Source organism: Eptesicus fuscus, chromosome 8 (assembly GCF_027574615.1).
Source record: "Eptesicus fuscus isolate TK198812 chromosome 8, DD_ASM_mEF_20220401, whole genome shotgun sequence".
NCBI classification, from domain to species: Eukaryota; Metazoa; Chordata; class Mammalia; order Chiroptera; family Vespertilionidae; genus Eptesicus; species Eptesicus fuscus.
In genome coordinates this window covers 93,499,972-93,524,677 of record NC_072480.1, presented here as the reverse complement: position 1 = coordinate 93,524,677, position 24,706 = coordinate 93,499,972, and the positions used below count along the sequence as shown (strand labels likewise).

The 24,706-nt window shown below is 36.1% G+C and overlaps 1 pseudogene; it reads left to right on the top strand.

Moving 5' to 3' along the window:
- The first annotated feature begins 888 nt into the window (after positions 1-888).
- On the top strand, positions 889-24,129 carry LOC103290316 (nuclear receptor coactivator 4-like; annotated as a pseudogene).
- Positions 24,130-24,706: the final 577 nt, after the last annotated feature.

Below are 24,706 nucleotides of genomic sequence, written 5' to 3'. Positions count from 1 at the left end.
TTGACTTTGTGTGGTGGGCACACAACATAATATAAAGATCATGTATCATGGAAATGTATACTGAAACCTATGAACAATGTCACCCCAATAAATTTAATAAGAAGAAATAAATAAATAAGTAAAATGAAGCAAGGTGATAGGAACTCTTTTATTTTTTGCTAAAGCAAGGTAGACTAAGGTAGTTCTTTCCTCTATTTCTGCAATGTCTTTCAAATCTGTTCCATTTTTTGCCTATTCATTTGTTTCTGTCTTAGTTCAACCCTCATTTAGCTCTTTGTCCAGTACTTACCCATAGAGACTAACATGTTTTTTTTGTTGACTCTCATTGATGTTGATTAGTTGTAAGCTGTCTTATGCAGACTGCTGCATTTGATTTTGAAATGTTGTTTATTATTATTATTATTTTTTTAACCTCTATTGTCTCGTAGATTTTTCTAAAGCCATGTCTGATTATGGTATATTCTTACTAAACATTTCACATGGTTCAACATGGCCTATAGAATGAAATGCAAACTTTTAGCTTGAGCCACGATTCTCTTTTTCTGGTCTTATTTTTACATCATGATTCTACCAAACCATGATTCATTTTTGGCATAAAAAAACCTCATCTTTGTCTTAAAAGATACTTCATTTTTTCCACTTTTCTGGCTGTTGCCCTTCTCTTAAATTTAAACTGTCAAAATTTCACCCATTCAGCTCAAATGCTTCCTCCTACATAAAATCTTCAATTGCACACATCAGAATTACAGCCTTTAACAAATTACACCCTTACTTGTATTTTAATTAGTTGCCTTTCTAGTGCAACTATGTATTCAATAAGTTATGGTTAAGTTGGCTTTTATATTATAAACCTCTTTATTTGTAATAGAGAAAATAGATTCCTGTAACATGAAGCAGAGCAAAATTCCATCAGAGCCAATATGGACCTTTGGCTTATCCGACAGTAAGGTGAATCTTTAGTCTCCTGCTCCTTTTACCATGTCCCCCACCCTCACCCCAAGCATTTCCAATCTACCCAACCCTCTTCTGCAGGATCCCATCCCCGAGAAAGCTCCAATTCTGTCAACCAGGCTGGTCAGTGCCAGCCTCCATCTATTGAAATGCACTTTTTATTAACTTATACTATCCAGGAACAGCTTTCAATCTGAGACTAAGCCAAACAAATGGAATCTAGGAGGGTAAAATGTCCCTTTGCCAGAAACCACACAATATTGAAGCATTCTAGGGTATTGATTTATGGAAGCTCGACTCTTTCCAATATACTTCCTGTGTGCATTTTCATCGAGCTCACCTAGGGACCAGGGCTCTGCTTCTGCTGTACAACGAGGAATGAGAATAGTGAATATTTCTGAGATGTCAGCCTGGAAAGTGATTACCAAGAAGCAAGTGAGAATGATTGGGAGCGTGAAATGATGAACAGCAGTTTGGTGATTTTTTAAAAAAATATTCCTATATTTATTGCAACTGAGTCCTGTCAAGTTAGGAAATATAACATGGATTTTAAACCTTAGCAGTACACAAGAAGCATCCTGTATGCTTTTAAAAATACAGATCTCTTGGACCGTCCACTGGTTATTTTCAGAATATGGGGCCCATGAACTAGTGTTTTTAAAGCTTCTCTTTAATTTGGAAGTAACCAGACCTTAGATTGTCATTTGGGAACTACTGGGTCTTTGGCAATTTCTTGGGAGTAAAACCATCATGTAGAAAGGGTTATGGATCTCATTCTGTGAGCGCCTCAGAGCAGCAAAGACGGTGTTGTGGATATTCTCAATGAACTTTAATTCCCTGGGTATTTTAAATTTGGCATGAAAAATCTTCAAAGTTGTTCATGTCCTTACGCACAAATATGGGAATTGACCCTGCAATTTCAAAATGTTACAATTAGAACAAATACAAACATATTTCCCAATACTTTGTAACAAACACTTTCTTAAGAAAACTTAATTTTTAGCACATCTGAAAATATTGACAATTTAATGTTGTTCTGTTGCTTTGTAAATGATGGAATAATAATGCTATTTCTAACTTGCCTTACCTTACAGTGTTCACTGCTTTAAAGACAGAACTAATTTATAAAAAAAAAAATAAACCACAAATAAAGAATGGCATTCATCAGTTAAAGTGGAGAGTTGAAATTATGATGCCACAGAACATTCTTTATGCCTTAAACAAGTCACATCTCTTGTGTTTCACTGGAAAAAGTAGATATTCAAAGAAGTATATTTACAACTTTATCAAAGGAGAACATATCTATGTCTTTTAATGGAAGCTTAACTTGAGTTTACACAATGTTTAGGAAACATTGCCATAATATCTAGCATATCCAACTTTTAATACTTGAAAGTTGACTGTGAATTGATTTTTCTAGCTTAGTTTATTCAACAAATCTCTAGTCATACCTACTATATTCCAGCAAGAGACTAGAAATACCATAATCAACAAGGCCAAGTTCTTACTCTTGGGAATCTCATAGACTGGATTTTCTTCTCCAAGATCAAGCTAAACCCTATAAAAGAGCTAGTTTAAGATACTGCAGTTTTTATGAAGTTACGCACTCTACAGAACAGCCTTTAAAACTGTTGAGTCTATCCCATTATTTTTCTTACTAGTGGTCCAGTGCACAAAATTCGTGCACATTAAAAGGGAATTAATTAGAGGAAATATTTTAATATTGCTATTTGCCCTTTCTCTATAATAGAAGTGTCAGAGATGAAAGAAAATTAGTAAAATGTATATGAAAATCTTCCTCCTGTCAGAGTCTGGGGTGTGCCACGGGACCCAGAGTCAAATCCCTGCCCAACTGTGCCTCAAAATCGCACAAGACCCAGACCCGGCTGGCCCCACCCCCACTGGGCCAGATCCAGACCTAGCCAGCCCTGCCCCTGTAAACCACACCAGGTGAGGGGGCGCAACCTCAGGTCCCCTGGTCCAGGGGGCACGCCTTGAGGTTCGCTGTCAAGCCCCATCAGGCAGAGGGTGCAGCCTGAGGGTGGGGAGCGCAGCTTGAGGTCCCCTGCCCTAGCCCAGCACCAGCAGCCTCAGGTCCCTGCTGATCACTCATTATGGCTCATTACGGGAACCCCGCCTCCGTTGTAGGTGCAGCCATCTTGTGACGGCGTGAGGGTCAATTTGTATATTACCTCTTTATTATATAGGATACTCATTGAAGTTATTAAGTACCTCATTTAAAAAATACCAAGAGTTTCACCACAAAGAATATTCCTCCTAAATGTGCAGTATTGGACCCGTGAACATTAACTGTCACATTGCTAGCATTATGGAGAGTTCTGGATAGGTGCAGGGGCCCCCTCACTAAAACTTGATGTTAATATTTCCCTCCCAGCAATAAAATAGCACTTCATGTGTTACTTGTAAAGGAAGATTTATTACCTTCATATCCTCTTAATAATTTATTTGTTCCTTTCATCAGATGTAATCTCACACCACAGCCCTTTGGCCTTAAAGAGTAATTTCCTCTATTAGCCCAGCAAACCTTTTCAGTTAATTCTTGACTCTGAGCCGAAGTAGGTAGTTTCATTGAGTGTGCTGTACTTGAAAGTCAGCTTCAGTTCATCATGTACCTGCAGGACTGTGCAGGTAGAAACTAAATATTTTGGCTTCTAAACTCCTTGTGAATTGACTTCTTTGAAATCCAAAGGAAGACAAAAGGGAATGAATGAGGCCCACACCAGGGTTTGAAGCACAGGAGATATGTGTAGTCTTTTCAATTGGTAACTTACTCTTATCTTGGGGCATAGCACATAGTAAGGGTATGTGGATTCACTTTATCCACAAGCTGAATAAGGAGATCTATTGTTCTGTGGCTAACAGAGGATGTTTAATTCTTCACACTTGTATTTTTTTCTGAGGAAGAAAATGAAAGTGTTATCTACTTTTTTTCTGTATATATTTATTATTTTTATTTAAATTGAGTTATACTACAGAGTTTCTCTTGAATAAAAGGAAAATATCTGAAAAAAATTACATTACAAAGAGGAAAACAGAAATTCAGCTTCCTGAATTTTTTATGAAAACTCACCTAGAAGTCACTGTATATTTTGGAATCAAATAGTATGGGTGCCTTTGGACATATAAGCAATGTAACTGAATCAAAGAAACTTCAGAAGTCTTACAAGCTTACAAATATTTTTCATTGGAAAAGAAGCAAATACAATTCTAAATTATGGATAAGTTAAAAAATATAATAGGATGGGATCATTTTTTAAAACTTTAGCTTAATTGAGTTATAACAAATGAAATTATAAAATATTTAAAGAGTACATTGTGGTACTTTGATGTACATTATGAAAGGATTTCCACCATGTACTTAATTAACACATCCATCTCCTCATGTATTTATGTTTTTTGCTTGTTTTTGATGAGATGATTGTTGTTGATAAGAACTACTCAATAAGGTGAAATAGAGGAGCCTCTGAATATACTATGTAAAAGGTCATTCAAAACAATTTTCAAAAACTTGAACTATTTTATCATTCATCCAGTTCTTTCAACCTGAATATATGCACATATAGAGACAAAACACTGATTATGTTTGTATTTTAGTAGTTACAGGGGATACAGTAATAAAGAGGCAAGGTTTCTACACTCAAAGGTCTTAAGATATAGTAGTCAAGACCTTTAGAAGGCAGAATATTACAGAAAATCTAACCTAGGTGTTTAAAGAAAGAAGAGATAAGTTTTACATAACAACAAAACAATCTAATTAAAATATGGGCAGAAGTACCAAATGGACATCTTTTCTTCTAAAGAAGACAACCAAATGGTCAACAATTACATGAAAATATGCTCTATCACTAATTACAGGGAAATGCAAATCAAAACCCCAATGGAATATCATCGTACACCAGTTAGAATGGCTATCATGAAAAAGGCAAGCAATGAATAGTCTTGGTGAGGATGTGATGAAAAGGGAACCTTTGAGTACTGTTAGTGGGAATGTAAATTCAGCCAGTATAGAAAACTGATTGAAGGTTCCGCAAAAATTAAAAATAGAGATCAACCAAAGGACTTGTATGCATGCATATAGGCCTAACCAATGGACACAGACAACAGGGGAGTGAGAGCATGAGTGGGGGGGGATGGGAGGGTAATGGGGGGATAGGACACATATGTAATAACTTAATAAAGAAATTTAAAAAATAGAGCTACCATTTGATCCAGCAATTATAATTCTGAGTTTACATCTAAAGAAAATGAAAACATGATATTAAAAAGACTCCCATATTTATCGCAGCATTATTCATAATAGCCAATTTATAGAAACAACATATGTATCCATCAGTGAATGTATGGGTAAGAAGAATCTTATATATACACAATGGAATATCATTCAGCCATGAGAAAGAAGGAAATCTTGTCACTTGTGGCAACATGAGTGGGCCTTGAGAGCATTATCATAAGTGAAATAAGCCGAAACCGGTTTGGCTCAGTGGATAGAGCATCGGCCTGCGGACTCAAAGGTCCCAGGTTCGATTCCGGTCAAGGGCATGTACTTTGGTTGCGGGCACATCCCCAGTAGGGGGTGTGCAAGAGGCAGCTGATCGATGTTTCTCTCTCATCGATGTTTCTAACTCTCTATCCCTCTCTCTTCCTCTCTGTAAAAAATCAATAAAAAAATAAATTAAAAAAATAAGTGAAATAAGTTAGACAGAGAAAGACAACTATGGTATTATTTCACTTATATGTGGAATCTAAAGGAAACTGAACTCATAGAAATAGAGAGTACAATGGTAGCTACCAGGGGCCGGAGAGTGAGGGAATAGGGGAAATGTTGTTTAAAGGTACAAACTTGAAACTGGTAGATAAATAAGTCCTGGAGATCTAATGCCCAGAATAGTGACTGTAGTCAACAATACTGTATTCTAATCTTCAAAGTTTCCAAGAGACTAGATCATAGTTGTTCTCAACACAAAAAAGAAATAATTATGGGACATGACAGAGGTGTGAGCTAATGCTATAGTGGTAATTGTATTGCAATATATACCAGTAAATGTATTAAATCAGTACATTGTACATCTTAAACTTATACAATGTTGTATGTCAATTATATCTCAATTTAAAAAAGAAAAAGAACTTTTGGGTGAAGTTAAGTATCACTGAAAGGCTAGTGTATAAAATTATTTTGAAGGATGTGTAGGATTTTGAAAGATAGATGTTTTGGAGGAAGGTATTTCAGGCAGAAGAAAAAATGGCATAAAAAGCAGGGAACACAGAAGTGTATGGGGTATGATCAAAGAAAATAAGTAACAATTAGGCTGTAGATTTAAAGTATATTTTAGACAAGTAACAGGAAATGAAGGTGAATGTGATATTTCTTCCAGACTTTAAGAAAATTAAACATGTCTTAAAAATAGCTTTCTCTCTCTGGGGAATCCATAGAAAAACTTCTAAGTTATACATAAAGAATAGCTGAATGCAGGGATAGGAGTTAGAAAGTTTGGCCACAATCCAAGTAAAAGAATATAAAAACTAAGTCTAACAAAATGGTAGTGGGAATGGGGGAATGGGAAAGGGGAAAGCTTAAAAGGAAGCCACCACCACCGCCCACCCCACCTCCCCAAGAAAGAAAGAAGCAAAGACTTTGAAACCCAATGTTGGAAAGTAGGAAAAGAGCATCATCAAGGATTACTCTTAGATTTTAAGTTGTGTCTATATAAAGAATGATCATACTATAAATAAAAACTAAAAACAAAACTCAGAGGAAGAAACTCATTTGGAGACAAAGGCCATGGAAATGATAGTGTTTGCTTTGGTTATGCTGATCGTTTTAGAATGTTTAAGTAAAGGTAATGAGCAAGTCATAGCTAAATGTGTGATTTTGGAGGTTAGAGATAGGCTCTTGGGATTATGAAGAAACAAGATCTATTCACCTAGTGGCAGCTCCCAGTAGTAAAGAGGGAGGAGGTAAGCACAAGCTCTTGGTGAATGGTTACTACTGGGAACCAAATTAGAGCACATTAAAATATCTAAACCAAAATAGCTGGTAAACTTAGTACATTGAGTTTCAATAACTCTAGTTCTCATCGTCTTGGCAGAAACAATTGGTAGGATGATGAGAGAGTTAAAATTTGATGCAGAAGCAAGGACAAGTAGGTTTCAAGAAACAAGGGATGGTTACTGTGGTCAAGTATTAAAGAGAAGTCAATGAGTGTAAAGAATGGGAAAAGACTTTCAGGTTGGTATCAAGTATTTGTAGTGAAAGTTACCCTGTAAGATGGAAAAACATGATGGGGTTATGGGGAAAATGCTAAAGCTGCTCTTTCAAAAGCTTTGGTAACAAGAGGACATGGCAAAGTGATACCTTGAGAGACTGTCGGTAGGAAGATAGGTTTTGCCGAAGTAAAAATTTAAGCACGTGAGTAGACAGAGCAAACGTAAGAAAAAAGGGGAGAACACAGAAAATGGTGATTCTTTAATGGAATGAGTTTTCAAGAAAGAAAGAAAGGATTAATGTCAAAGTCAAGATAGATGAGTTAGCACTAAAAAATGGAGGAATTGTGGGTGTTTTCTTCTTTTCTTTGGGACAGGAATGAAGAGAAAGATGCCAGATATAGATGTGAGGTCTTTATATAGAGGGCAGTCTACACAGATTATTTGAGACAGCATTGATAATCATAGCTAAGTGGGAGATGAGGGTTTTAATATGGGGAGAAAGGAATACATTAAAGTATCTCTTTTCAAGGCAATGCATTATTGAATCAGGAAACAAATATAATTTCTGAGCAGTAGTGAGAGAAAAGCAGGATTGGGAAGTAGGGATCTGTAGTGAAATCAGCACCATTTACCTACTTTCTCCAGCAATGCTAAATTGTCTAAAACTAGTTGAAAGGGGATTAGAAGAGCTACTCAGACTTGAATTTATACAGACAGCAAAAGTCAAACAGGTGAGGTATTTTTCAGTATTAATGAGAAAACCACTAAGGAGGTTGTATATGGTCTTGCAATCAAAGTTAGGAAGAAAACTGAAGTCAGACAAAGGTGCATGAACCAGAAATATAAGGACAGCTCAAGGGATTAGACCTCACAATGAGAATAAACTTCAAGCTGGTTGTTAATGAAGGTATAAAAAGGATAGAAAATAACATAGTTCTGTCAGAGAGGAAAATTTCAAAGTTTAGAATCAATAATATTGATTAAAGACACATAATGAGCAAAAGGGTAAGGTCATATTGATCCAGAATGCTTGAGGAATGAGATATCTAAGTAAATGTGGTGACTTAAAAATAGTATAATATATATGTAAAAAATATCCATGTAACATTTCTACAAATAATTAAGTACATGATATTTTGCTAGATGAATTATTATTTTATTCCCAACAGTCATGGAAATATCTGAAATGATAGGCATCCTGAGTCCTAAGTCAATATTTGTGGTATATTTAAGTAACATGAAATAGTATGTATCTATTTCTATGCCTATGTTTCTTTATCTGCTTATTTACCTATATATGTACTAGAGGCCTAGTGCACAAATTCGTGCACGGGTGGGGTCCAGCTGGCCCACCCCAATTGGGGTTGGGGGGCGATCAGGAGTGGGGTTTATTGAGGGGAGGGGCCACAGGCAGTTGGCTAGGCAGCCCCACCCCCTGGTCGAACTTGCAATTAAAATTCCAGTTCAGGGAACAATTTGCATGTTAGCCTTTTATTATATAGGCTACTAGAGGCCTGGTGCACAAAATTGGTGCACAGTTGGGGGTTGGCCAGCGATCAGGTTCCCTGCCTCCTAACCTTCCCACTTCCTCCTTCCCTTGCCACCCACAAACCACCACCATGTGGTTCTCCACCCCCCTACTCCCCACCTCTGGCCCTCCTCCTTCCCTCACTGTCCACATCCACCACCATCCACTCCTGGTTCCCCATCCCAGCCTGGGCCTGGCCACGATCAGGCAATCAGGCCCTGCCAGCCGGGGAGAGGGGCCAACCGCCACCATGGAGGGTGGGTAGCAGGCCAATTGGGGCATGCCAGCTGGGGAAGGGACAGGGGCAGGGACCCGGAGGTTGGCCTGCAAAACCCAGTGGCGATCAGGGCCTGTGGGCTGGGGGCAACTCCTATGTTGAGTGTCTTCCCCCTGGTGGTCTGCACATCATAGCAACTGGTCGTTCTGGTCATTTCATCATAACGTTTTCTTAGAAACCCGATGCATGAAATTCATGCAAGAGTAGGCTTTCCTTCCTCCAGCAGCCAGCACCAGCTTCCCTCTCGCACCCGGGACCCAGGCTTCCCTTTGGCCGCCAGCAGGCACCCAGGACCCAGGCTTTCCTCACAGCCCCGCCTTCGTCCGGAAGAACATCCAGTCTAATTAGCATATTATGCTTTTATTATTATAGATAGATATTTTTAACCTATGTCTGTAAAACCTTCTGGATATATTGCATAGACCTAGGAGTGCAGAGGCTATTTTTATACACAGAAATCTTCCCTAACAGGTATGTTAGACTTTGCTGTGAGGTTGAAAGAGAGAGGGATGAATTGCTTCTATATTCACTTAGTTGTATATACCATATAAATCAATGTACCAAAATGTACCTTTGGAAAACCAAGAGGTAGAAAGGTCTTGAAGGGTAGCATTAATTGGGAGAAAAATAGAAAAGATTTTCGTCTCATGGAGAGGGCTGAATTGGATATGCATGAAAAGTCAGCTAAGTGCAAAGTTCAGTGCTCTCTTTTCTTCCAATTATTACTATGGTGTTTTGTACATAACAGTTTTGATACACAAAGAGATACATTGCATGGGGCTGTCAATTTTCACAAAGTAAATAGTACATCCAATTCAAAGTTTACTGAATAAAAATATTCTATCTTAAATGATTCAGAAAAGCCTTCATGAGGAAGGTTACTTGTTGAAGATAGATTGCTTCTCAGAGGAATCAAGGTTAGTCTTTCTTAATCCATGCTAATCAACCTATATGGTGCCATTCAATTCAGTACTCAACACCAGGCATAAAAGAGGCATGCTGTTAGCTGTGTTGAACAAGAAAAGAAGTGGCATTAACAACCCATCCTCTATTTTAATGGTTTCAGATACTCTTATTTTCCCATACTGAACAAGGTACCAAAAGATACAATATTATTTATTCCTACTGGATCACAGCATGGGTAAATTGCCTACACTACCCTCAAAACTAAAATATTTTGTTTTAAGGTAGGAGAGTAGTTGGGTTTGTTTTTTAGGAGTCAACTTGGTTATAGGAGGCTAAATTGCAGTGAGGAAGAGAACCAAAAAGGAAGGGAAATGCATTTCCCTCTAATGGAACAATTGAGAGAGGAGCAGTCCAGGGCTGGCGGGTGGTTCTGCCATCCTCCACACATGGCTTTCAGGATTTCTCCAGTCACCATGAAGGATTTTAGGCATTATGAAATATAGGGGTCAGAAAGATTGGTACTGTAAAAACAGGTGACTTTTATTATTATACTAGTGGCCCGGTGCTCAGATTCGTGCACATTGAAAGGAAATTACTTAGACGAAAGATTCGTGCGGTAATTACATTACTGCAGAAAATTACATGCCAAAATAGTATGTATAATATATTATTATGAAATTTAAAAATGTGTGCGATTGGCACCAGCAAGAGCTTTATATGTGTCATGCATGTGTGAGACAACATTTATTTTTAAATTGTCAGTATGCATTATATGTACAGCCAGGAGGTCGGATGGTTGATGAATAAATTGCAATGTGGTTCACGTTGAATGTCAACAAAAACAACCAAATTCATGGTCGACAATGACAGATCTAAACACGTGTGCGATTGGCGCCAGTGAGAGCTTTACATGTATTGTGCATGTGCGAGTCAACATTTATTTTTAAATTGCCAGTGCACTTCATATGTACCGGCTGGTCAGTCAGTCGGATGGTTGGACAGATGGTCAGTCACTCAGCCTTTTATATATATAGATTACTTATAATCAACAAATCTATATTAACTTTACTCAAAATATGTCACAAGCTAATGGTATGTTAGCAGTTGAGTGTGTGCAAATAAAGTAGTTTCTAGATTCAAAGAGTGTAAAAGGAAAGCATTACCATAAATAGAATCATATCTAATCTAATAATAGACAAATATGCAAATTGACCGCACCTTTGCTACACCTAAGCCACGCCCACCAGCCAAGCTGCGCCCACCAACCAATCAGGACGAGTATGCAAATTACCCCAACAAATATGGCGGCTAATTTGCGTATCACGACAGCGTCGAAAGAAGCCAAGAGCTGCAGAAGGGAGTAAAGCTTCGAAGAAGCAAGCAAGCGGGGGGCGAGTAGGGAGGATAAAGGAGGAGCGAAGTCAGGGCCGGGGGCAAAGGGAAACGCAGGTGGGCTGGTGGAGAAGGCGGGGCGGGCGACAAGGGAGGAACGGAGGCGGGGTAGAGTGGAGCAGGAAATCCTATTGCAGGATTTTTCCTGCAACGGGAACGCTAGTAGTCATATAATATTTCTACACTGCTTATAATTACAAAACATTTCCCCACATTTTTCTCTACCGAAGATGATCTTGTGAGCTAAGCAGGGCAGGTGTAATTATTTCTATTTTACAGATCTTCCCTGGATCAGAAGGTTTTCATGGCAGATGTTCAGTCTTAAAACAAGCATTGAGAAACCACTATGTGTCAGGTGTGATTCCAGGTGCACTGAGGATGGAAAGTTAAAAAAAAAAGTTGTTTGTTTCTCAGGGGCTTCCAGAGTAGCACAGAAAAAAAAGGAAACATAAACCAGCACTGTGATACTGTGGTAACTATGATACCAATAGAACATAAAGTAAGGGCAGATTGGAATGGTTTCAGCACTCCATAGTGAATGAATACCCAGGTTATCTGAATTTGATTCCAGTGCCCTTTTATGAAAAATTGAATAATTGAGATTCTGATGAATAATGTTATTGAAACTCAGAAAAAGAAAGTACCTTAAGATGTGTTACAACTGTTAGAGTAAGCAGGGGCGGGGGCGGCTCCATCTTGACTTTACCGAATGGGTTAATGGATGCACAAGTACAGGGGAGGACAAGAACCATTCTGAGAAAGTAGTTTGTAAAGGTACTTGGCAAGAAGCAAAGTGTATTGGGATGGAAGTGAGTTGACTAGTCAGACAGAGACGGAGCTTGTGGGCTGTGAGAGGAAATAAAGCCTCACTAGTAGAATGGCAAAAATTCTGAGAGAAATTTAATGCCATGTAGGAGAATTTGGTCTTCATGCAGGAGCCAATAGCGTATAGGAGTTTCCTGAGCAGAAGAGTGACATAGCAATAGCGGTATTTCAGAAAGATCATTACAGTGAAAGGGTTAATTAGAGAAGAAATGAATAGAGGCAGGCTAATTAGCTGAAGAGCTGTTGTAGTATTTCAAGCATGAAGTGAGAAAAGTCTAGACTTCAGTCTTAGTAGCCAGAATTGAGAAGAAAAGGAAAATCAGAGAGACATTTTAGAAGAAAAATGACTGAACACAATGACAGACTGCCTCTGTGGAATTTCAAAATGGAAAGCATCAAAAATTCATTTTCCCTTTATACTCATTATACTTTTCATCTCACTGTACTTCCCATTAATTCTTGATGACCTGCCATTTAGGCAACAAGTAAGAATAAATTAAGAAGAAATGTGACTATCATTTTCTGAAAAGTATAATGAAATAAAAGATGTTAAAAGTATATTGCATATAGTAAGTGCTCAATAAATGTTCATTAAAAATTTAATTTTGAAATCATCAAATATATAAATTCCTCTTTCAGAAATTAGCTTTTAGATCTAGGGTTGTCACACTTGAGCTATATGAACCATGATGTCAGGAACATAATAAATGGAGATTTTAAGTGCTTTAAGCAGTGAAATGTCACCAGAGACTGCTCCAGAAATGTAAGAAAAGAAATTGACAAAGTCAACTTAAAAGATGATATGTTGAAATATAAATGAGAAGTTTCCCATCTAATTTTTATAACAGAGGCAAAATAATAAATCATCAAAAGTTTCTAAATATAGATTGGTAATATTAGAGTTCATTTAGGAAAGTCCAAAAATGAATCAATATGTGTTTAGTGACAAGAAAATAGAAATGAAGTCTTATTTTTGTCCACTTTTTGTGTGTGATAGTAGTTGAATTATTATTATGAATAAAACACGGGTAAAAATGACACTCAAGTCATTGCATGGAATTAAAATTTTGAATGACTAATTAATTATGACTACCAATCTTTCAATATTTTTCAATCCAGATCATTCTTATAAGAATATACAGGCAACAACAACAACAAAAATATATATATAAATAAAAAATAATAAAAAAGAATATACAAGCAAATTTGTTGGAAAATGGCTTCAATTAACATAATGAGTGAAATTATGAAATCATTGCTTAAATGTTAAATATGTCATTTTGCTACTGAAGACAATACGTAACTCAGTATAATTTGGTATTTATAAATTTATAAAGGTATTTGTGGATAATTAAAAAAACAACCAGGAAAGCGAAACCAATCAATAATATAAAAATGTATTAACTTTACAAATAAGGAAATTGCCATCTCTTTTATAAAAACTAATTAGCCAAAATTTTATTTATATTACATTCTAACCAAAAAGTTGAAATAGTTTTGAAACATATAAAATTGCTTTGAAATGAATCTCTAGTAAGCTAGTTGATTTGGAAAATTTTAATTGTATTATTCATATAGCTCCTGCATAAGCAACATCAACAAAGTATCTATATCCTTAGGAACTCATTAATTTTCTTCATTTATATGCTTAATTGAGGAAGATTTTGGTAAGTCACCAGGTATTTGTTGGTGAATGCATTCATAAGTCACTCTTGAGATTTATACTTGGAATTAATCTGATATGATTTTCTTACAGAAGTAATTTGTTTGTATCTCTTTTACAACACTTTCATAGACATTCTGCTATGGATTAATCTTCCCTAGACTGTTTGAGAAACTCATTCAGTATTTGTTGAATAAGTACATTAAATTTTGAATTGCCCTTATTCCTTTGCGATCATGTTAATAGAAAGTGGTGAGAAAATTACTTTGAGTCTCTTCATGTTTTTTTCAGTCCCTTCACCAATGTTAAGTGACATGTCTTAAAATAGACACATAATTTACACTTTATACTTCTTTTTTTATATGGATGAAAAATATTTAATTTTAAAATCATTTAATTTATCTTTGTTTTGCTAAATATAACGTTCTTAGGTTGAAAGTAAAAATATTTTACCTGGAATAATTGTAATGAAACAACATATTAAAATTTTTAATGTTATATATTTTCTAATATTAAATGAGAAAGTTCACCTAATCTATTTTTTCCTGTCATTTTCTTGGATGACTATTTAACCTAATGAACATATCTTTGTTAATTTGGGTATGTTTTTTGTTTATGTTCAAATTATACTTTTATATTTTAAAATATTTTTCTTAAATAAAAATATGCAAAAGTATGCTCATGTCAAATGCATATTTTTATTTAAGAAATAAAGGTTGAAAATAGATGCATCCTTCAGTGATTATTAACATGATCACCTTATTTTAAGATAAGTTAAATTATGTTTGGATGTTTTTCTTCTTAAATTTAAATCTTTTTAAAGTTACAGTTTGCATTCAATATTATTTCGAATAGGTTCCAGGTAAACAGCATAGTGGTTAGACAATACATACTTTACAGAGTGCTCTCCCAGTATGTCCAGTATGGATGTTCTGTCTCTATCAGGATTCAACAGTTGGATAGGCCTCGTTTTTTTTCTAGGCCTAATTTTTTTTTTTCTTTCCATTATAAATTTAAACACTAAAGTGTGGTCCTGAATATATACATACATGTATTATGTATGAAGAAGAAATTGAACATTTAATTTCTCTCCTTAAATATAAATAAATATTTGTTCAATAATCTAAAAACACACAAAAATGCAATAAAATAATAAAACAGTTGCTCTGAATGCATTGCCATTGCCTTTAGTAGGATCTATTTAAGATGACTTAAGGTCCCATCTTTCCTTCCTTCCATTTCCTGCATTGTCTTTTAGATCATAAGCATTGATTTTTTCCTATAGTTTCGTTGTCTTCTGTGGCCAGTATAAAGAAGTGGTATCCAATTTGGTTTTTAATATGCACTCTTTTCTCATTCTGGTTTCCTTACCTCTATTCTCACATCCCAATTAATGAAACCCTAATAAGGAACAAAAGAGAAATCTGCTGCTGATGAAATAACATTTCAAGAGCCCTGGGCGTGAATTCCAGAGACATGTCCTTTCAGATATGTGCATGCCAATGAACTGTGGAGATTTGTAAATTTTTTTTCAATTAATTGGAGATAGAATTCTACCAGACACATTTCTCTATGCAGTTCAGTAAAATTTGTGAACATTTCATATTTTTATAGAGCTAAACAATTTATGTTCATTTTCACCTCTAATCTTTATTATAATTATGTCAAAATTGCCTTACATATCATACACAAAAAACTAATTTTCAAAGGGTTTAAATCATGTATCCAACGTGGGAAAATTAGTGTGTCTTAGTTGGAATTTAAACCCAAATTTTCTGATTAAAATCATGTTATAGTAACAATACTCTGTGAACTCACCTGTTACGGGAAAGAATTTGTAACTTTTCTAAATATTTTTCTCAAGGAGAAACATTTCACTTTCTAGATGAATAAGTGGTTACATCTTAATAACCTTCAAAAGATATCACTGCTCCTTTAAAATAAGCCTGCAATTGTCAGACTCCTGTTGGTTAATTTCTTTTGCTGGTAAGATTTGATCCCATTTTCATTGCTTTCCTGCTGGCAAAAGTCTGCTCATGTCAAATCACATATATTAAAGCACTTTTGATTTTTTTATAATGCATCTACTTTTTTATATGTAGCAGTATGTTGCCATGATAAAACTGTAACTTACAGAATAAGAAATAGATTTAAGAACAATACAAGAAGACTCCTTTTCTATAATTAGAGCGGACAAAGTAAAATCGGCTTTCTCTTAAGTATCACTCTATTGTGCCTGGTGTTGTATGACCACATGTCAGAATGGCCGAGAAAAAATAGCATCCACTGGGGATGGGTTTATATTAGTGTTTCTCAAAAATTTCTAATCAAAAGAATGATCTAGGGAGTTTATTTGAACTTTTTTTTCCCCCTTTGATCCTGGATATCTATATATTAATTAGATCCCTAGGTAATTTTTATAATCTGGAAACACTGTCTTAGATGGTCACAAATAAAACTTTCAACTCAGAGAAAGTGGTGGTTTTAGGGCTAGGAATGTGTCAATGAGAAGGGTAAGTGGTGTTTAAGCTATAGATCCTAGCTTGAGGGTTGACAATGTTGAATGAAGTGCTAGAATTTATGTGAAAACAAGAAAGAAGGGAAGAAAAAAAGGGAAAGAAAGGCAGAAAGGAAAGGAGAAAGAAAGAGAGGAAGAAAAAGCTGGATGCCAATGAAATGGGTATTTTATATATGTGAGTTTATATACTAAATGTCAGAAATAACTTTCTAAGGCAATCTAAGGAAAACATGAAATATTAAAATCTATAGAAAAATACAGATTGTATTTCTGGGCAATTTTTTTCTTGTTGTCTGCCGTCAGAAAGTGTTTTTGTAATCCTAATGAGAAAAGAATATGGAATGTTTGATTTTGACAAATTTCCTAGAAAACTCAAGAGACTGTGGGAAGGTGAACTAGGAAACCAAATACCAAATATCCCAATGTTTACAGTGTCTTGGCTGGATCTCATTGTGGTGTCTTTTTCCTTTTCTTTTCTTTTCTTTTCTTTTCTTTTCTTTTCTTTTCTTTTCTTTTCTTGTCTTGTCTTGTCTTGTCTTGTCTTGTCTTGTCTTGTCTTGTCTTTTCTTTTTTTTAAAATAAAAGGTATGCTGATGTATATGTATACTTCTGTTTGGTCATAATATCTTTTATAAAATTAGATTTTTAGTAATTTAAATTATCAGAGTAGTTTTTATTTTTAGAGATGCTAACACACTTTAAGGATAACTATATGTTCCAAGACTGACATGATTCCCAACCCAAAAGTAGAACTAGCTTTTCTGAGTAGCTCTTAGATAACAGCCATATAAAATAATCAAGACACTTGTCTCTTTATCTATATACTTAGACAACATTTCTATAAGACAAAAAGTTGAAGTTATTTTATTCAACTTTATTGTTTATGAACAATACATCACATTACAACACAATTGGTGCAGTGTCACTGATACCAACTTTATAGTAAATTTCCCTCCCGAGATGACTCTATTTCAATGAGAGATCAGCTACCCATATAAATATATTATCAACGTAATGCAATTTGCTGTGCATCGATATGAACATGTTATATTGATTCATTTTGCTTAATGAACTCAAAATGCAGCTAAATATATTATGGTACATAATTACAAGAGTTAGTTTTCAGGGTTTGCATGAGAAGACTTTAGATTAATATAATTTAATACATATATCTTATTATACATTTTGAAAGTTTGTTTGCTTAAGGTACTTAATCTGTAGCACGAAGTAAAGTAACAAGAGAAAGTCCATAGGAAATAGCATATTATTAAATATTTTACAAGTTAAAATATTTGAGTAGTTTTTTACAGGAAAATTCTCTCTTCCTCTGGGTTTATGGTATTTTCAAAGTGTATCTGACTCTCCTCGAAGATAATCATGTTGGCTTAAGCTAGCATCTGGAATCATTTCAGATTTAGGTAGAGATGCTGGAGGAATCACAATGAACATCCTGATTTGTAAGTTACCGCTTCAGTCTCACCATAGTAGAACAGAGTCTTGGTAGGGATTTTTGGTGAAATCTGAGCTGTGACCACATTTCTAAGTCACTCTGCTGTATTTCCATATACAGTATATATGTAATCTTCAGGCAATTCCAAAGACAACCTTTTGCATGATTTCTTTTATTCTTTTATGTACTAAAAATAATTATTGAGCAGCTATTAGGTGCTTAATTTTTTAGTGTTTTATTTTGTGTAAGATAGTAGGAATAAAGGAAATGATCATGGTATGATTACTGTTGATCCTCCTGCCCCAAGTTTGCCCTCTGCAAATAGCTCTAAACCTGTCTAGATATATGTACAATGACGCTGGGCACCTACCAATGTTATTGTCCACATCCAGGCCTGACTTCCATTATGTAGGGTGGGTGGTTGGGCAGCAAAGCAAAGGGAGGGATATGTCGCCAACCTCACTTTTATTCCCTTCACAGCACACAGCTGCTTCCAGATGTTAAAACTTTCAGTGTTCTCGCTCCCTTGGCTCAGAGAGATTCGTGTGACCCTTGGCACATTTCTGGCTGGTCAGAATGTGCCCAGGCTAGCAATTCCCTCTGCCCCAAGTGCAGGGCTGGCTCGCTGGCCTGGATTTGTTCAATTCAATCTACATGATGAATCATCTCTCATGGGCCTTCTTTCACTGAACACCACACAAAGATGAATTTTATTCTCTAATACATGACAAAGAAAGGCGCTTGGAAAACCTATGAAATAACTGACTTTCCTTTCAGTCTTTCTCTTCTGTCCCCAGGTACCCAAACCATTTGTTTTCACTTTGCCCTTTGAAATGCTAATTAGATCACTTCTTTGTTTTTATAGAGCCCTTAGAGCTCTTCGCAGTTTATGAAGTTTAATCTATATGTTCTCTCATCCAGTAAGAAAGGAGCACTTTGCTGTGTATTAGTTTAAGGCTCCATCTTCACTAGAGACAGGGTATGGATACAGCAAGTCAAAATGGTGAATATTTTATGATAGCAATGATTACAAAATTTTCAAAGCATTTACTGTTGACCAGTTATAGTCATAAGTCGGTTGTGTGTATTTCATTCACTTAGTTATTTATTTTTGTTAATCCTCACTGGAGGATATTTTTTCCAATGAATTTTAGAGAATATGGAAGGGAGGGGGAGAGACAGAGAGAGAGAAACATCCATGTGAGAGAGACACTTTGGATTGGTTGCTCCCGCATGCACCTGATCTGGGTGGGGGATTGAGTTTGCAACTGAGGTACGTGCCCTTGACTAGGATCAAAACTGAGACACTTCAGTCCTAAGGCTGATGCTCTAACCACTGAGAAAACTGGCTAGGACTGTTTCATTTAATCTTCCTTAGAATTAAATTAATGTTTCACTTAATTCTAAGGAATAAGTACCATCATTCTCCTTTACAAATGGGAAAGATGAGGCAAAAAGTAAACTATGAGACTCGGAGTATAATCCAAGCACTAATGCCAGAGCCTGGATGCTGATATCTCTTTTTTTTTCCTAGGGTCACATACCTCCCTTGGTAAAGTTTCAGGTATCCAGTATTTGTGCGAAGGCAATCATGTGTGCAGAGAAATGACTCCAGAACACACCATGTGAGTGACTGCTTAATTCTAAAACTAATCCTTTGTATTGAATTCAGATCTATAACAGACTAAGTGAATAAGGCTGACGAATTGAGAAGAGTCCATTGTAATCTACCTAAAACCACAAGAGACAGAAAAATAATGCCTTCACATCACTTCAAAGTATATTAACCAACTAATAAAAACTTGCAGTCATTAAGATCACTTTTCTCTATAAGGATTAGAAAATAGTAAAGGGGTATACCATATACATTTGATACCTGAAAATATAAGATTGTAATGTTTTCCTCCTATAAAATGAAGTATATATTAGCAATGTCCCCTTGTTAGGAAAGGATTTTCTCATTATTATCCTCATAGCTTCTTCTAAAACAATTAGATCCCTAATGCTATTGAAAAGAGGAACTAGCTTCTCAAACACAGGAAGTTGCAAACTAGCTAATTGCAATCTGGGTCAGTGGGTCTTTCTCTACATGTTTATCATTCATAATAATGTTCCTCATGGGGAAATGTGTTGCAATATTCCACTGATTTATTGTTTTTCTACATACTGTTAATGCAAGCACTCTGGTATTTTCAAGGAAATTATGACACATCAGGGTACATAGAGTATTCTACTTGCCAGAAAGAAAGTCAGGAGAAAAAGAAAAGAGAGATTATAAATAATAGCTTCAAATCAAGGTTAAATCCCTATGTATTTTCTTGGTTTTCATCACAATGAATCAATACTCAACAATTGCAATTAGTCATAAGAAAGCTAAACCTTAGAATGCTGAACAGATGGAGAAAATAGAAAAGAATTGAAGTTATCTTCAATGAGAAGACAAACAAAACCACATGACCATTTTCTTCTCATTGATTTTCCTCCTCATTAAGATGTGTTCATTTATTTCTTTCATTTTGAAGTTTTTTGTTAGAATCTTGAAACTAGAATTGTCTTCAATGAAGTATATCGATCACTATTCTTTTTTTATTTTTGACAGTATTATAGCTGTCCCCCAATTTTTTTCCCCTCTCTCCTAGCTTCTGCCCCACCCCAGGCCTTCATAACACTATTTTCTGTGTTCTTCTTTCACAGAGGTGAATTTAAAATTGGCTTGGGACAATAATTCTCCATGCTTTAATTAGCCATCTCCAAATATAACTAATCCATAGACCTCTTTAGCCCATCCTAGTATTATACCAAGTTCTTCAGCAAATATTCACTCTAGATACTATAGAGTATAGAGAGGAAAAACACAGGTTTCCCAAGGAAAACAATAAAAGAACATTAAAGCAGAGTTTTAGAGGCTGGACTGAGAACAGTATATTTGTGGGAAAACAAAGACCTTATCAAGCAACCAGCTAACTGAAGTTATAGTAAGTAGAGGACAGAATATACACTATATAAAATGCTTTTATTAAGCTTTTAACTCCTTAAGCATAAAGACTGTATGCTTTTTGCATAGGAGATACCCAGTTAAAAAATGACTGAACAGGTGAATGATTACACACATATAATTTGAAAAGCCAAATAGATCTAATATTTTGAGGCCCAAGCCAGGCAAAGAAACTGGAATTTTTATCTTAAAACAATAGGAAATATTTGAAAGTTCATCTTAAAGTTCAACTGAAATCTCTCCATTTTATAGCAAATTAGACATGAAACTAAATCATTCATCTATTCAACCAATATTTACCGGGCATCTACTCTCCACAAGGCATGCATTCTTTACACTCAGACAGGCCTAGATAAAAATGTATTTATAACTTAGTTAATAAGAACAAAACTAACGATATGCATAGATAGAAAAAAAAAAGAGCTGTACTGAATTTTATCTGTGTTGGGGGTGGAAAGAGATGAAGTATGGTGAGTATTATTTAGCCAGATAAAAGATGGATAGAAAGTTCACAAAGAATGCACAACATAGAGTTATTGAGGCAAAAATTTATGTCTTTGAAACTACAGAGAGTTGAGTAGTGTTTGACATCAAGTAGATGGGATGAAGAGTGAGATATACCTATAGGAGTAAACACAAGCAGATTATGGAAACCTTTATACACCAGTTCAGTTTAACTGCTTCTCGTGGTCTGTGTAGAGTCATTGAAAAGTTTAAAGGGGAGAATCATGGCAATTTAAGTAGCAGAGAAATAACGTTTAAGACTGGTAAAAGAGTAGAGAAGGACATGACTGGAAAGGGAATAATTAGAAGGAATAAGTATGATCTTGACTAAGGAGGTGATCTCCAGGCTCACTGGTCTTGCTACTCTTCCAACTATCACATACACCCTGACTTGGTTATCATCATCCTCCACACACTTCTCCCATATTTGTATAACTAACTTATATACATTCTTTAAATCTTTGCTCAACTCTTACTTTATCAATAAAGTCTACTCTGACCAGCCCACAAAGTTCTAATCCTCTCTACATTTCTGATCCTCACTATCATAGGCTATTTATGTTAGTCTGTAGAATACATCTTATAATTAATGTATTATACTTATTGTTTATTTTCTGTCTCCTACAATGAGAATGAAAGCTCCAGAAGGGCAGGGATTTTTTTTAACGTGTTGTTGTTCAAAGTAAACTCAACTTTAGAAGAGTGCCTTGCATGTGGTAGGCACTTATTATACACTTGCTGAATAAATGAAAGAGATGAAGATGAAAGTCCAAACTCAGAAATATTGAGACCTCAGGAATTATTTATGAAGGCTAAGAGGAAGAGCCAAGAATCCCTCCATTCTCTCCATTGACTGGGTAGATTGTAATTTCACTAAAATAAAAAGGGAATGCTGATGGACGAAGGGGATTTGAAAGAAGACAGTGGGTTCTGGCTTGAATATAGTGAATTTGAGATGCCTGTGGATTGTGCTGGTGAGATGTCTACCTGGAAACTCAGGGGTGAGACCTGGGCTAGTGAAGAAAACTTAGAAGTCATCTGCATGTAAGTGATGCTAAGACAGTAGAATGGATGAAATTGCCCTCGGAGAGCAGTGCACAGGAAAGCAGTGGATCAATAACAGACTGTAATAAATATCGTAATTAATAAAATGTATGCCATCATAAATAATAAATGGTGAATTATCATCTTTCTATATTATGATTTGGGGGATAATTAGAGGTGGTGAGGTGATATGGGGCAATCCCAAGTGGGGTGGCAATTGTTCAATTATCACAGTCATCACATAACTTGCCAAAGCTTAAATTAGTTGATTACTTATTAACCTGATGGATCTAAAAGATAACCCTTGCCCCTGCCCACCTTATGCTATAATTAGAGTAAGCTTTGTAGTTGTCCTGTTTTTCCAAGGCAAGCTTGCAAATCCTCAGATTCTTTACATTTTTCAGAAAGAATGAGATCCAAATTTCTAGATCGCATTTCTTATCAAATTATTTTTATTCTCATGTTAACTGGTATTCAATTGGTGGATGTCCCTAAAATGACTGGCACTCTGGGGCTCCATAGGAGCATTCTGGAACATTACATGCAAAGCTTCATTGTCTTTAAAATTGGTTAGATTACTTTTTTATGTCTGAAGAGGTTATTTATGGTTCAAGATAAAGGGGAACGTGTATTTTTAATTTTACAAAATATTTTTAAAATAATTTATACTATAGTTAGACTTCTGCCAGAGCCTGCAATTTCTGTAATAATGTCTGGGGCAACATAAAGTGCTTGGAAACCTGGCTCTACAAGAATCAGCAAGAAGTTCCTGAAAACTCATTACCAAAAGAGTAACAGTTATTCTACCACCAGTTCTTACTTCATTGATACTGAAAAGGTTGAACATCTAAAGCTTCTTGATTGAAGATCTAAAGCTTCTTGATCAAGATGACATGAATCTTCCTGATTGGCTGTTGGCTCCCTTAGAATCCTAAAATCTGGAGAAGCCTGGGAATGGCAGCAGTGAAATGAGGGAGAAGTTTAAGTTCCTGTTGCAGGTGTTCTGGGAGTCCTACAGTGGGAATGATTGACTCGTCAAGCCCGTTTCCTGTACCCATTGTTAGGGCAAGCAGCCCAAAGTGTGGAGATTGAAAACCTGGGGAATCTGAAGTGTCCGAATGATCAAACAGAGGCCATAAAACCCTTGCCCACTCCCCGCATGATTATTGAAGATTGGCTTGTCCAGAACCATCAGGACCCATATAAAGTCGAGGAGGTCGGCAAAGCCAATGAGCCCTATACAGGCTCTGCAGAGTGTGTGTAGTGAAAATTGTGAGAGGGAAGTTGTGTGTAAATAGCTACTAGAGAAAGAAGAGAAGGATAAAAATGGTAGGCCTGTGGACTCCAAACCTACATCTGAGAAGTATATAGATTCCTTGAATATGTGACTCTGTCCTTCCCAAAAGAGCCAACAGAACAAGCTAAGACGCCAAACACATTGTCTCCTTCTGGAATTGCCCATTCCTTTCACGTGATAAGGAACAATCCCTTCTCAGAGTGGCTCATCCCACCCTCATGTAAAGAAGGATATCCCAAGGAAGTGCCTGGTACCGAGGACAGAGCTGGCAAACAAAAGCTTATGAGTCCTGTGACCGCTTCTAGGTGTTCCTTTAACACAACTGACCGGGTCTTGCCGGGAAAGAAGACAGGAAACCTCAGCCACTTATCCTCAGAAGATAAGTGGCTACTTCAAAAGAAGGCCAAGGAAGTATCACTCAATTCACCCCTACAAGAGGAACACAACTTTCCCCAGACTGTGATGGCCTCCCAGTAGTTTCTGATCTCTTTGCCTGTATGAAGCTCAAAGTTGATGAAGAAAAGAGTTTGTATCAAATTCCTCTACAGATGTGAAGGAATGGAGTACTAGCAACTTTTCTGGAAATTTTCACACTTCCATGAACAGAGTGACTGCAGCTTGCCAAATCATTGTTTTTCTGGGTGTGACCAGTCAGCTTAGTTCTTTCCTGCCTAATTTTGAATTAGTGAAGAGAAATAATTCATCAAATTATGAGTTACTGTGTAAAAGAAAATGGATGCTTGTTGGTGCTGAGGTGACTCAGTTCCTTCTTACAAAGTATTAACTTAATCCACCTCTACACTAGCAACACAGCATCTTGGTGGATATTTCTTTCATGAGCCTCCAAAGCTCCTTAGCTTGGGTTGTTACTAGTACATTAAAATGCTGCAGGTTTAAAAGTGAGATAACTCTATAACAAGCTGTTGATTAAAGCTAGTAACCTTCCTTAACCTTTTGATTATCCTTCTCTTGACATTTCCCTTGCTGTGGATTTTCTTCTGTTAGTGATGGAAATCATTATTTCTTCTGCTTGATTAATATATAGTACTAGAGGCCCAGTCCATGAAATTCATGCACTTGGCGGAGGTGGGTCCCTCAGCCTGGCCTGCACCCTCTTACAGTCCGGGAGCC